Source organism: Pongo abelii, chromosome 18 (genome assembly GCF_028885655.2).
Source record: "Pongo abelii isolate AG06213 chromosome 18, NHGRI_mPonAbe1-v2.0_pri, whole genome shotgun sequence".
Lineage (NCBI taxonomy): Eukaryota > Metazoa > Chordata > Mammalia > Primates > Hominidae > Pongo > Pongo abelii.
Window position 1 is genome coordinate 70354751 of NC_072003.2, and position 15503 is coordinate 70370253.

At 42.3% G+C, this 15503-nt stretch overlaps 1 long non-coding RNA gene across 1 annotated transcript in view; it reads right to left on the bottom strand.

The window, feature by feature from the left end:
- Positions 1–1078: 1078 nt before the first annotated feature.
- Positions 1079–15503, bottom strand: part of LOC100937940 (uncharacterized) — a 34874-nt gene continuing 20449 nt past the window's right edge. The window contains exons 3-4 of the long non-coding RNA XR_008514883.1: positions 11478–11566; positions 1079–1614 (exon numbers count right to left, since the gene is read on the bottom strand). This is a non-coding gene — a long non-coding RNA (uncharacterized LOC100937940). The remainder of the gene's footprint in view (positions 1615–11477; positions 11567–15503) is intronic.

Genomic DNA, 15503 nt, shown 5'->3' on the forward strand with positions numbered 1-15503 from the left:
TGAGCAGAGGAAAGTATCTGCAGAGGTGGCCTCCCAAATAGAAAAAAAAAAAAAGATCTTCTGAAAACATCCTGTTTTATTTCCACGAATTATCTTCTTGGGCTTCTTAAATGGGAGAAGAAAAGAAAAAGATGCTTGGATTTAGAGTAGAAATAGGTAGAAAGCAAGAACATCTAGAAGATAACCTGTGCTGCCTGTTTGCCCCTGAAGCATGGTAGAGGAAATGTACCTTTTGGGTGAGGAAGCTCCAACCAGGTGCCAAGTCTTATTGTATGTTGTGATTTGTCCTGGAATCTTGTAGGCCTTACCGGGAAATGTCAGGAGGTTGCTCAGTTGGAGGAATCTAGGTGGGTTTCATGTAGGCTTTTCTGAATTCTATGAAATCTAGGGCTTTATTCCCTCATTATAAGTCAAGGCAGAGCTTTGCCTCAAGTTTTGCCCTGGGCGTGTGTGCTCCTGAAGAGAAAACCAAATCCTGACCTACAAACCCGTCCCCCATCCAGACAGAAGCCCTGGAGAGATGAAACTTGGGTGGCCCATCCATCAGCAAACCTAGGTTTTGCCACAAGTGTAGATTCTGTATCAGTCAAATGATACAGGAGGTTTATGGAGATCCACAAAGATGACAGTTTATTTAGGTTCTCCTGCTTAGAATTTCTTGTCTTTTTTCTGTTGATTTTTACTGGCATAAAATGTACATTTTGTACATTTATCACTATGGTATGGATGTTTAGATGATGACTGTAAATGAAATATGGATGTATCCTAAAGATATTTATGTAATTTAGCAAAATTATTTTGCAAATTCATTCAAAAGAATCTGCTCAGTTCACGTCTTGCTAGCATCACAAAACATTTCACAAATCATACCTTAATGTGGGAACAAGTACACATTACTTAAACATACCAAATATGTGAATGTACAAATAGTGTTTAAAATATTTTGTACAATAAATTGTGATCACTCTGTTAAAATACCAATTTCTAGAGAAAATTGATTTAAGAAAAATATCTAATCACAGTACCCCGTGAAAGCTGTGTTTTTTTAGTATCATTTAATTTTCAAGCCAAGAGATTTGGACGGTTATCTCATTTTGTTTTCCTTTTATTTTTTTTCCATTCATTTGCTGAACAATCATCTTCTGAAACATCCCACTTCTGCTGTGGTATCACCTGGCATGTTACCAAAAAGATGTAAATGATTTAATTGAATTAGTTTAATTAGGTAAATTAACAGTTAAGCATATCACACACAAGCTTGTTCTGTTTATACTACGTTATGGAGATAATTTAGTGCAGAAGGAGAATGGGCATGACCAAAATTCCAATGAAATGAGCCAGATTAGCTGGCAGAGGGGAAAAAAATACAAAGATAACAGTTGCTGGAATTAAATCTGAGTAAATAATTTATGTGCTGGATTCATTATGTAATTTGAGTCATAGACAACCAGTTGATAGTCTATGAATGCGCAAAAACATTGCTACTGAGTGGAAGCGTGAAGACGACTGAAGTGTTTCTGACCTTTCCCGAAACATATTCCCATGAAAATTCCAGCAGTCCTTGGTAATTTAGATGAACTGAGGCAACGCCAGCCAGCTTGGTTAATCAACAATCTGAAATAAAACAAAAAAAAAATGAACTGTAGTTTGACTGCCTTCAAGTATATGCCATGCCATTACATCAAACAAAGCAGGGTTATTCAATCTTGGCAATATGGGCTTTGTTTGGGAGGATTGGCATTGGAGGGAGTTTCTAGGGCATTCATTGTAGGATGCTTAGCAGCATCCCTGGCATCTACCCGATAATGCCAGTGACACCGCCTTCCCTGCAGTGTTGATAACCCAAATGTCTCAAGACATTGCCAGATGTCCCCTGGGCGGGGGTGTCAAAATAACCCCGGCTTTATTTCAGAACCACTGAAATAAAACCATTAAATACTATCTAATATGAATCTTTAGGAATTCTGCTTTAGTAAATTATTCACAATGAGTTGTAACATTCATAGCGCTTACATAGAATCTGATATAAAATTTAAAAATATTTATTACCTCAAGTATTTGAAACATTTCCTGGCTGGGCACAGTGGCTCATGCCTGTAATGTCAGCACTTTAGGAGGTTGAGGCAGGCTGATGGCTTGAGCCCAGGAGTTTGAAACAAGCCTGGACAACATAGTGAAACCCTGTCCCTACAAAAAGTACAAAAAATTAGCCAGGAGTAGTGGTGCATGCCTTTAGTCCCAGGTACTTGGGAGACTGAGGTGGGAGGATTACTTGAGCTCAGGAGGTCGAGACTTCAGTGAGCTGTGATCATGCCTCTGGACTCCAGCCTGGGTGACAGCGAGACCCTGTCTCCAGAAAAAAAAAATATATATATATATACATATATATATATATGTATGTATATATATACATATATGTGTATATATATATATATATATATCTGTTAATTCTCATTCATTCACTCAGCAAGAAGCAGGTATTAACCACTAAGCACATAGTATCATTAGATTGAAAAAGTATCAACACCCTCATGGACAAGGAGTTCCAGGCAGACTTGTGAATGAAGAAATCACATAGCCAAAGCTGGGCATGGAGGGGCGCACCTATGATCCCAGCTATTTAGGAGGCTGAGGCAGGTGGGAGGATGGCTTGAGCTCAGCAGTTCAAGTCCAGCCTGGGCAACATAGCGAGACCTCATCTCAAAAAAAAAAAAAAAATCACATGGCATATAGTAAATGCTAGCAAAGGTGGGAAGACTGAGGGAACCACATTTTTAAGAGAGCCCCAACCTTAGGTAAATAGCTTTTAGTTCTGTGTGGCAGCAGGGGCGACTACCAAGGCATCAAAGGCTGAGCTGAGACATTCACTGATCTAGTGGCAATGAGAGAAATTGGGAGGTTTTAAGCAAAGGAATGTTACATACAGTCAGTGTTGACTTCTGGAAATAGCACAGGTTTTAAAGTCACACTCACATGAGTCAAATACTGATGTTGTCACTTGCCAAGTAAGGCAAATTGCAGATTTCTAAGCCTCATGTCCATATCAATAAATAATAGCTACCTCATTGCAAATGGTGAGTGAAACAGTGTCTGTGGAGCACTTAGCACACTATCTGCCCCATAAAAGTCACTCAATAATTATCAGTGCTTCTTTCCTTCATTAGCTGGTCTGTCCCACTCAACATCTTGCTCGTACAGAACACAGTGGAAAGGCTACATTTACAAGGTTTGCACTCCCCAACATCTGGGTTGTGTTGTCAAACGTCGCTGAAGTTGTCCAAAACCTTGCCACTGGATTTTGTTTACTCTAGAGCTATGTGTTTAAATCCCTTAAATTGGTAACGTCAGTTTGACGTCCATGTTAATCTTCCATGAGATTTCAGGATCTGGAATTGGGAGGTGGCTTTCTCTACCACATCCCCAGGTTTGGAGCCAAATGTGGTCATTATTACCACAGAAATCAGGGAGGACGTGGAAAAGTACCCATTGGAAGAAGTGATTTTTTAAATATATATATACAAAGGAATGTAAATGTTTTGCCAAGCAAGTTTCTGGCAACAGTGCCTCCAATGCCGGTATTTTCATTCTGTAAGGAAACAGCCACAACCAAACAGAGGGGATGGGAGACCTGTTTTACATTTGGAAATACCAACAAAGCCACATTCCCACCCCTTCTGCAAATGTATCACTAACGTACACAACGCTTTGTATATATAATGGAAGGCAGGGCTAAGCTGTTTTCTGTGGGATTCTGACATGTCTCTTTCTTTTTCTCACACATACTCTGCAGTGATACATCTATAAATGAAGGGGACATTTCCAAGAACACATTTCATTGTCAGAAACATATACACACCATGTAGAACAAACACAGCCTGAACAAAGATGTCCTCTTCCCCCCACCACTCCTTCCTTGGGTACCCACTTCTCATCCTTTCCCGTGACGGGGGACTCCCTATTCCAGGTGATCGGGCCTGGTAGCTTCTGGGAGTTGAGCCTGTAGGGTGGCTGCCCCAAAGTCACTCAACGGCAGTCCTGGTACCACCATCTACCAGCTGCAACTGATGAGGAAATAGGACTCTTCCTTAATCCCTTCCACGCCCTGGGGCTTATTCTAAGAAGTTTATCTAACTTGTGAATGTTATGGCTATAATAACGTACAAGTTCTGATTAACCCAAAAGGGAAATGGCGAATTCCCAGTGGCCTCTGTTCATCTTTTAGGATTTAGAAGGTTCTAGAAGGAATGGTCAGCTGCTGTGCTTTATAGCTCCATCCCATGACTTACTGTCTTTCCTTGCATCCCACAGCCTTTTCTTTTTCCGTTTTTGTTGTTGTTGTTGTTGTTTTTTGAGATGGAGTCTCGCTCTGTTGCCCACGCTGGAGTGCGTAGCGCGATCTCAGCTCACTGCAAGCTCCGCCTCCTGGGTTCACGCCATTCTCCTGCCTCAGCCTCCCGAGGAGCTGGGACTACAGGCGCCTGCCACCATGCCCGGCTAATTTTTTAATTTTTTTTTATTTTTTGTAGAGACGGGGTTTCACCGTGTTAGCCAGGATAGTCTCGATCTCCCAACCTCGTGATCCACCTGCTTCAGCCTCCCAAAGTACTGGGATTACAGGTGTGAGCCACCGCACCCAGCCTCTTTTTCAAAAATCATTTAAAAAAAAATCATTTTGAAATTATTTTAGACAACAAAAAATTTGCAAAAATTGTTCACAGAGTTTCTGTGTATTCCTCACCCAACTTCCCCAATGATAACAATCCTAGATAACTGTGGTGCAACTATCAAAATTAAGAAATCAGCTGGGCATGGTGGTGCATACTTGGAATCCCAGGTACTCAGGAGGCTGAGGCAGGAGGATCACTTGAGCCCAGGAGTTTGAAGACAAACTGGGCAACATAGCAAGACCCTGTCTCCAAAAAAAAAAAAGAAAAAAAGAAAAAGAAATTGCTTTTCTTAATTAATGGGTACAATACTAATACCAAAGTACAGATTGTATTTGGATTTCACCAGTGTTTTCACTCATGTCCTGTTTCTTGGATCCTATCCACAATCCTAAATGTAGGACAGCTTTTAGCTATGTTTCCTTTGTCTCCCTTAATCTATGACAGCCTCTCTGTATTCCCTTGTTTTTCATACCTGGACACTTTTGAAAAGTATGGACACTATCCATGACTGGATAGAATATATCTAAAGGTTCTCATGATTTGATTGAAGACATGCATGTGTTCTGGGCAGGAATAGCAGAGGTGACATGCCCTTCTCAAGGTGTTATATGGGGGGTGCGTGATGTCAGTGTGGCTTATAACTGATAGTCCCTTTGGTCACTTGGGTAAGGCGGTGTCTGCCAGGTTTTCATGCCTTAAAGTTACTATTTTTCCCTTTGTAACTGTTAAGTGTATTTTGGGAGATACATTGAGATGATGATAATATCCTACTTCTCAACTTTCATCTGCTAAATTGAGTACCCCTGGCAGCACTGCTCTTGCCTACGACATTTATGACTGTGGTATCCTCACAGGGACTTTTCCGTGTTCTCCCTAAAGTTAGAAATTAATTTTCTTAATGAATGAGTCCAATACTGGTTTTCTAGTCCTCCCATTCCATCTACGTTTATTCATCAGCACTCCCACAACCTTTGGGCTGACTGTCCACAACATTTTTATTCTCACCTTGTAGAATTTCTCCTAATTTCCCACCCTGGTCCCTATAAAGGATTCTGTAAATATTTTCAGAAGTGGGAGAGAAGACAAGCAAAGGAATAAAAATGCCTACAGTGATCCCAGTCTGTGCTCACTGCGTGACTTTGAACAAGTCACTGTCCTTTGAGCTTCTGTTTTCTCTCTCTGGTTTTTTTTTTTTTATGAGATGGAGTCTTGCTCTTGTTGCCCAGGCTAGAGTGCAATGGCATTATCTCTCGGCTCAGCACAACTTCCACCTCCCGGGTTCAAGCGATTCTCCTGCCTCAGCCTCCCGAGTAGCTGGGATTACAGGTGCCCATCATCTCGCCCAGCTAATTTTTGTATTTTTAGTAGAGATGGGGTTTCACCATGTTGGCCAGGCTAGTCTTGAACTCCTGACCTCAGGTGATCCACCCACCTTGGCCTCCCGAAGTGCTGGGATTACAGGCTTGAGCCACTGTGCCCAGCCCCATTTTCTCTTCTGAAAATGCCATCTCTAAGCCCCTTCCAGCTCTAAAATGCTGTGATCCTATGACAGGCAGCTGGGTTGTGATGGAATCTGCAGCTGGCATCACCAAACTGCCCAACAGTGAGATGAACGAACATGGGGCGGTGACAGGACAGACAGGGGAATTCAGGAAGGGGAGGAAATGGTCTATGAATCTTTTACAAGCACTAGGGATACTGACATTAATAATACTTTCCACATGGAGAAATACGTTGGAGGGAATGCTAAGGTTTGAGGAGGGAGCAGCTCCATTTGGGATGAGGTCTTTTATCTTTGCCTGGCCCTTGAAACAGATGAATCAGCCCTTTTCTCCCCAGATTGAAGAATCCATAGTGTGTGTTTCCACCATCTGTTTCATTACTTTGAATCAGGCTTAATACCCATTTAAGGCTTAATGGTTGCAGAATTATACTGGATGTAAATATAGTTTTTAACAGCATGGCTTAAAAGCTGAAGTTCACTTTTATCCTCTATATAAAGCTCACAAAACATGCAGACCTCAAGACTAAAAATTTTCTTAATGTCTTATAAGCCAAGTCTGTTTCTTCTGGTTTGCAGCCCAGAGCCACTTTGTATTGATATTTTAAATATACAATTAGAAATTACTGATTATTTTGCCTATCTTGCTGGCTGATTTTAGAACATCGGTCATTATTTAAAAAAAAAAAAAATACTGAGAGAAACATTTGAAACTATAAAAGGGAAGTTTGGCTCCCAGGAGTGAACTGTGAATGCTGGATTGGGCTAGACACCCAGGAATTGATCATAGGTAGTGGTCTTTGTTAAAGAGAGAGAAGAATCCAGAGATGAAGAAAATCAAAGTTTGTCCCCAAGCTGCGGCTATTGAGCCCATTCTTGTGAAGCTCCTTTCCTAGCTAGTCTGTTCTCACATCTGCTGGCTAATAGAGGAATGTACTGGTTTGGGATCCAGCTTCTTGTTTTGTTTTATTTGAGACGGGATCTCACTCTGTCACCCAGGCTAAAGTGCAGTAGCACAATCACAGCTCACTGCAGCCTCGATCTCCCGGGCTCAAGTTCTTCCCACCTCAGCCTCCCAAGCAGCTGGGACCACAGGCACGTACCCCCGTGCCTGGTGGATTATTTTACATTTTTGTAGAGATGGGGGTCTCCCTACGTTGCTCAGGCTGGTCTCAAACTTCTGGGCTCAAGCAATTCTCTCATCTTGGCCTCCCATTTCCCCCAGTGGGATCCTACCTCTTAATTACCCATTTTAAATAAAGAACTTTTGAAATATCACTGTAATAAAACTGCCTTGGTAAATATAAGTTGGAGAATAACAGGGAAAGTGAGGGTAGGAGAACGAGTGGCCAATTTGTCACAACTTGTAGTGAAGATTCGGTGTTACTGATTAAACTGTAAGTTTAGTTCTTTACAGACAGGGACGAACATCTCTTAGTGACTGCTGTACTGTGAATTCCATACATAGTGCCTGGCACATAGTAGGTGATCAATAATCTGTGATGCAGCAATAAATGGTTAAAAGGTAGAAATTATCTCTGTGTGGGTTATACCCTGAATTATGGTCCCTTTCTTTTTTTTTTTTTTTTTTGATTTAACTAAATGTATTTATTTATTTATTTATTTATTTATTTATTATACTTTAGGTTTTAGGGTACATGTGCACAATGTGCAGGTTAGTTACATATGTATACATGTGCCATGCTGGTGTGCTGCACCCATTAACTCGTCATTTAGCATTAGGTATATCTCCTAATGCTATCCCTCCCCCCTCCCCCCACCCCACAACAGTCCCCAGAGTGTGATGTTCCCCTTCCTGTGTCCATGTGTTCTCATTGTTCAATTCCCATCTATGAGTGAGAACATGCGGTGTTTGGTTTTTTGTCTTTGCGATAGTTTACTGAGAATGATGATTTCCAATTTCATCCATGTCCCTACAAAGGACATGAACTCATCATTTTTTATGGCTGCATAGTATTCCATGGTGTATATGTGCCACATTTTCTTAATCCAGCCTATCATTGTTGGACATTTGGGTTGGTTCCAAGTCTTTGCTATTGTGAATAGTGCCGCAATAAACATACGTGTGCATGTGTCTTTATAGCAGCATGATTTATAGTCCTTTGGGTATATACCCAGTAATGGGATGGCTGGGTCAAATGGTATTTCTAGTTCTAGACCCCTGAGGAATCGCCACACTGACTTCCACAATGGTTGAACTAGTTTACAGTCCCACCAACAGTGTAAAAGTGTTCCTATTTCTCCACATCCTCTCCAGCACCTGTTGTTTCCTGACTTTTTAATGATTGCCATTCTAACTGGTGTGAGATGGTATCTCATTGTGGTTTTGATTTGCATTTCTCTGATGGCCAGTGATGATGAGCATTTTTTCATGTGACTTTTGGCTGCATAAATGTCTTCTTTTGAGAAGTGTCTGTTCATGTCCTTTGCCCACTTTTTGATGGGGTTGTTTGTTTTTTTCTTGTAAATTTGTTGGAGTTCATTGTAGATTCTGGATATTAGCCCTTTGTCAGATGAGTAGGCTGCAAAAATTTTCTCCCATTTTGTAGGTTACCTGTTCACTCTGATGGTAGTTTCTTTTGCTGTGCAGAAGCTCTTTAGTTTAATTAGATCCCATTTGTCAATTTTGGCTTTCGTTGCCATTGCTTTTGGTGTTTATGGTCCCTTTCATTTACCTTTCAGGTAATGGTTGGAGCTAGAGGTAACCTAAAAGGAGTAACTACACTTGAAGGTCTGTGCCTTAAGTTTATATACTACTTTGTAACAATATTTTTCATAATGTGTTCCTTGGAAGGTTAGTGGATATTATTCAGTAAAAGAGTCTTGTGGTCAAAGTGTGAACTGCGAAAGGTTAAACAGTTTTTTTCTTTACTTTTGTTTTTAACTGCAGGACTTGTCAGGGCCTTTGATCACTTGCATGGGTGCTGGGATTTACCAAGGGAGGCATAAAAACTTTGAATATTGAATCTTTGTTTTCTTAAAGTATCCTTCATTCTAATAATCCAATGATCACAATTTGAGAAACATTGTTTATAATATGCAGAGCATTTTTACTTGGGTAAATCATCTTAGAACATTTGGTTTCTCCAGTCTTTGACCTTGAACTCATTACATACGTGTAGAAAAATTTCCAAATCAAATGCATAACGTGAACAATGCCCCTAGGTACACAAATATTTGTTCAGTGGATGGATAGATGGATGGATGGTTTAGTGACTATATCAGAATAATATTGTTAGATAAATGACATCATCAGCACCAAGATCTGGGAGAGTTCTTGAGATTTCCCCAAAACCACAATGTTCTCACTTCAGTTGCCTCTCTCCTCCACCCCAGCCCCCAGCATAGAGCTACTGATTGCCTTTTGCTAATTGCAGGAGCTTCTAAGTGCTGTTTCCACATCTGGTCTCACTGCCCTCCAATCTGTCCCCACGCAGGCCTGCTATGTCTCGGGGTCAATTACATGGCAGTCCTTCCGCAAGGTGCCCAGAGCCCTCTCCAACACAGTCCCAACTCACTCTTCCAGCCTCATCCTCCTTCACTCCCTTATGTACAGGTTGCATTTCACCCAAACCAGCCTCCCCTCTGTTTCCCAAGTTTCCTTTGAACTTTCTCACTCCTGTGCTGTTCTTTGCTCTGTTCTGTGTCTGGAATGCCTGGGGAATCCCACGTCATTGATGGCAAGGGCCTCTTGAACTATTACCTATTTTTTCACTTTCATTCCAAACCATCTTCTTCATAAGAATGTCTCTAGTCCTGCTATTTTCTGAATCTCTGTGGCCTTCTCTGATATCACTCATAATCGCCAGTAATCCATCTATTTGCCCCATTTCCACCTTCCTGCCCAACATGCACACTGCATTGTGAACTCCTGCAAGGCAGCATTCTATACTTTTCTCCCCCAGTACTTTGCACACAGTGGGCCCTCAGCTATAGTTGGTGAGTTGAGCGCTCCTGTTAAGATCCATAAATGCATCTGTATTATTGCTCTTCAATAGCGTAGCAGAGAGACAGACATAGATCTTGCCCTAAGAAAACACGTTGCAAATAAGAAAGCCCAATTATCTTCTAGAATTTGGAAGAATCAAATGTACTAATAGGCTATGATGTTGCAGAAGTTCATTTTAAGTCTGTTGTTTGGAAACTGGGTGAAATATTCCCCTAGAAATAGTATCATGCGTGGTGGTTGTGTCTCCCGCCAGCCCACAAAAGCCTGTTTAACTTGTAATGTGTCTAAAGTCCGATACTAATAGCAGCCCCAGGGGTTCATCGGCCTCTTCTCTCAGGCCATTGACAGTCTTAACACTACAAACCTTGCCCTGAGGCAAAGTATGAGGCCGGGATGGAAGAGGATAAGGTGGATGATGGAGGGAAAGGAAAGGGAGGGGAGGGAGTTGTCTACTGTGAGCAAGAATGAGGGAAGCACAAAGAACATGACCATGACAAACTGAGCAAGGGTCCGGTCTGCCGTGGCAACTCAAGTGGAATGGGTACAGTGTGCACTAGTGCAGGGACTTCAGGGGACAAACACATTCTCTGACATTTACTTTTTTTTTTTTTTTAAACAGTCTCTCACTCTGTTGCCCAGGGTGGAGTGCAGTGGCGTGATTATGGCTCACTGTAGCCTTGACCTCCTAGGCTCAGATGATCCTCCCTTCTCAGCCTCCTGAGGTAGCTGGGACTACAGGTGTGCACCACTATGCCCGGCTAATTTTTGCATTTTTTGTAGATACTGGGTTTCGTCATGTTACCCAGGCTGGTCTCAAACTCCTGGGCTCAAGTGATCCACCTGCCTCCCTCTCCCAAGTGCTGGGATTATAGACATAAGCCACAGATCCTGGCTGTTATTTACTTTTATTGGAAAGTCTTTGGAAGACTGCCTATCTGTCTTAGAGGTCTTTAATTGCTCTTCCTTAAGTTTTACCCCCAGTAGAAACTAAATACATCAACAAAGAAACCAAGAAAGACTTATTTCAACACATGGAGGCACCTGCTATCCTGTAGACTGGAGGTCACAAACTCAAATGTCTAAGGGGGCAGGCAGGCCATGGAAATTCATGAAACACAACAGGAGTAAGGATGCTGGGCGTGGCAGTAACCTGCAGGGTACATGTCCCATAAAAAGGACCAGCTTGAACTAAGCTTCAGTCACATGTCCACCCACGGTTCAAAATATTCCATGTTTTCAAGAGAAGCCATCGATCTGAATTTCTATGTACTATCTCCTGGATTTTATATGCTGATAGTTAATTTTAAAATTTTAAAACAAGGTAAACTTATATACATACCCCAACACCTTCACAGGCATACAGATACACTTATGGGTCCTAGCCATGACGTCTTTGCTGTATATGGTCATATTTCACTTAATGTGATCCTGAAAAAAAATAAAGAAGTATAAATGGAATTTTTGTGGAGAGAATCATATATTCCCATTTGATGGCCATTAAAATTTCAGAAAGGTATTCCCACAGATAAAGATTTTTGTTCAACAACACTCTTGAAAAATCATACTTCAGGGAATAGTTTATGTGCATATTTCAAAGGGCAGGTGCCAATTTCTGATGAAATTTTAACAATAATGCACCAATCTCCTGTTAAATTTAATTGCTAAGCTCTTTAAATCCCACTGTACAAGAAGTCAAAAAATTGAGCACATTTTTGGCCAAGGACTGAGGTTCTAAAGACGGAAATTCACGTCAGCATTTCTGAAGTCAGCTCTAGCTTGTGGTTATTCCCAGTCTCTTCGGATTCTCTATCACAGGGCCCTGTCTTTAAAATTCCAGCAGCATGAAAGCTGTCCAGTTGGTGGCCATCCGTGACATATTCAGAAGTGCTCAATGCCATCGGCAGCTCTAGGAGAGCAACCCGTATCCATCTTATGTATCAGAGCTCTGTGCTATGTCGGTGGGATGACAACTGGATATTTATAGCCTGGCATTTTGATTATTCGGTGCTGGGCTGTAGTTCTGGGCCTGCCACTGTGAACCTGGGCAAGTAACTTTGAGTCTGTGTGCTTTAGTTTCCCGTCACCCATGGGTTGTTATGGGAAGGAGATGGAATCATGCTTGTGTGTGTAACACACATGTTTTATACTCGGTAGATAGTAAATGCTGTGATTCTTCATTCTTAGGAATACCATTAGTATCATCAGAGGATGCAGCCTCTCTTGTTGGGTCCTTTCTCCATCTGCTGGATGTTACCCTTTCAGATCACACTGGTCCAAGAGCAGGAGATGGGACAGCACTCATCTGGGCTGTGGCTACAAACTGAAGACTTTTTTCTTAATTGTGGGTACATAGTAGTTATATATATATTTTTGGGGTACATAAGACACTTTTATACAGGCATACAATGCATAATAACCACATCAGAGTAAATGGGGTACCCATCACCTCATGCATTTAGCCTTTCTTTGTATTACAAACAATTCAATCATACTCTTGTAGTTTTGTTTTGTTTTGCTTTGTTTTGTTTTGTTTTGTTTTGTTTTGTTTTGAGAGAGAGTCTCTCTCTGTTGCCCAGGCTGGAGTGCAATGGCGCAATCTCGGCTCACTGCAGCCTCTGCCTCCCGGGTTCAAGTGATTCTCCTGCCTCAGCCTCCTGCGTAGCTGGCATCACAGGCAGCTGCTACCACGCCCAGCTAATTTTTGTATTTTTAGTAGAGATGGGGTTTCATCATATTGGTCAGACTGGTCTGAAACTCCTGACCTCAAGTGATCCACCCACCTGAGCCTCCCAAAGTGCTGGGATTACAGGTGTGAGCCACCATGCCTGGCCTCTTGCAGTTATTTTTAAATGTACAATAAATTATTGTTGACTTCAGTCACCTTACAGTGCTGTCAAACACTAGATCTTATTTATTCTATCTAACTACATTTTTGTAGCCATTAACCATCCCCACTTCCTACCTGCACCCCCCAGCCCAACCCCGCCCACTACCCTTCCCAGCCTCTGGTAACCATCAACCTACTCTCTTTCTCTATCTCCATGAGTTCAATAGTTCATTTTTAGCTCCCACAAGTAAGTGAGAACATGTGAAGTTTGTCTTTCCGTTCCTGGCTTATTTCACTTAACATAATGTCCTCTGGTTCCAACTATGTTGTTGCAAATTATAGGATCTCATTCTTTTTATGGTTGAATAGTACTCCATTGTATTATGTACCACATTTTCTTTATCCATTCATCATGGACTCTTAGGTCACTTCCAAATCTTGGCTGCTGTGAACAGTGCTGCAATAAACATGAGAGTGCAGATATTTATTTGATATACTGATTTCCCTTCTTTGGGGATTACACCCAGCAGTGGGATTGCTGGATCATATGGTAGCTCTATTTTTAGTGTTTTGAAGAACCTCCAAACTGTTCTCCATAGTGGTTGTACTAATTGACATTCCCACCAGTGGTATACGATGCTTCCTTTTCTCCACATCCTTGCCAGCATTTGTTATTGCCTGTCTTTTGGATAAAAGCCATTATAACTGGGGCATGAAGACAGTTCTTAAAAGGAAAGGTGCAAGCATGTTCCAGGAGTCAAGATTTCTTACCATGTACCCAAGGCATGGCTGTCCCCAGACCAAATGAAACCATATTTTCTTGTCTTTGGCCATAGCCAGGGTTGAGGAATCAGCCAGGATATGTCTTCTCCTTGCTGAGATATATCACTGGGGTCTCCAGGGAACCCTAAGCTTTTAAAGGTCAGGACATGTTCTCCTGGCTTATTGCCTGCAATGCTGTATCTTGGTGCTATAAACCAAAAGGTATTAATAGTTGGCTTGGTAGCAAGTAAGCTGCTCATTTGGGTGAATGCTCATGTAGCAGATAAGTTAACACTTCTACTTTACTGTGGCTGGCCTTGACCAAATGAATGAATCCCTGTATTGAATGCAGAGAAAGAAGTGTTTAAACTAACAGTGGGAGTCCCTTGCACAAGGCCATCCTGAAATGAATGGGGAGACAGCCAACTTTTTCTTTTTGGCGGGGGGTGGGATAATCTCTGGCTTTCATGTCTATAAAGTTTGAGCAGATCTGGCAGATGAGGACAACTGTGGTTGCCCACTGGAATTTGATGCCTCTTGTGGTCCTCTCCCATGGGAGAAGACCAAACACCTGAGTCCCATGCAAAGCCATGCCTGTCTCTCTTCTGAGCAAGGGCTCAGACCCTGGCACACAGCAGCATCTGGCCAATGACCCAACCCTCTGAGCCACTCTCTGGAAATGTCCAGGCCACCACTGTCCTGACTTCTAGCCTAGAGGGCGCCAAGTTCGGCTAGCTGGGAATGGATTTCCAAAGCCCCGCTCTGCTCGTGTTCCTCTCATTCCCAAAGGAGTAAGTATTCCCAGCCCAGAGGCTTCCAGACAATTGACACATATGGAACCGCAGCACTTCCAGCTGTTGGGATTCCGAGTTGCCTTTATTTCTTGGCTGGACTGCACTGGGGATGAAAAGGAAGGGCGGATGTGTCAATGAGGAACCAGTAGCAGCTGCATCTGCTGCTGGTTACATTTATTGGCGTCCAAATCCCTTTTTATGTCACCCCATTGGCTTGAGACCTCAAGACCTTGTCAGGGACTCTGGCTTGTCCAAGTTGATTTCTTCTGCCCAAGTTCACCCTCTCTAGTCGATTCTGCTCCAAGATCATTTCATCCACACATCTATTTTTATGGTGGACACAGCAATAGACTTTTCTTTCTCCTGTGTCCACTCTGATATCATTTAATGCAGAAATGCCTATTAGGGGCTCAGAATGAACAACCATCTGTTTAGGTCCCAGGCCAAATCCCTCCACCCAAGCAAAAAAAACGAGCTTCACAGGCGTCTGCAACCAGAGCTTCTTCCCCCACCCACCCCCATCCACTCCTGCAGCACACCCCTTTTCACTCCCGTCCTTCTTGGCCTCTCCAGGGGTCCAAGTCTCCTGTTTCCATCACAAGAGAAGGTGAGTGCACTTCCCCCAACTGCTGTTTGCTTTCCCCAGCCTGTGGGAATCAGAGGTAGGGTTAGGAATTGATAAAAGCCAGCATTTTGCCATAAAAAGAATCTAAGAGGGCAATGGAAGGCCATTCACGTGATTCCCCGGGCTGTCTGTCTTTGAAAAGGAAGATCTGGCCAAACCTACAGAACTGCTGCCTCTGGAGTTTACTCTTTATTTCACTCTGTGCTGCACATCCTTGTGTATGAATTAAAGATGAAAGTCAACTTAACCTGCATTTTGCTATATCTCTATATGCAGGAGAAGAAGGGAGGGAGTGAGTATGTGTGTTCAGTGGGATCTCCTGGTTCTAACACCAGACAAGGAGATGGGAGACTGAAG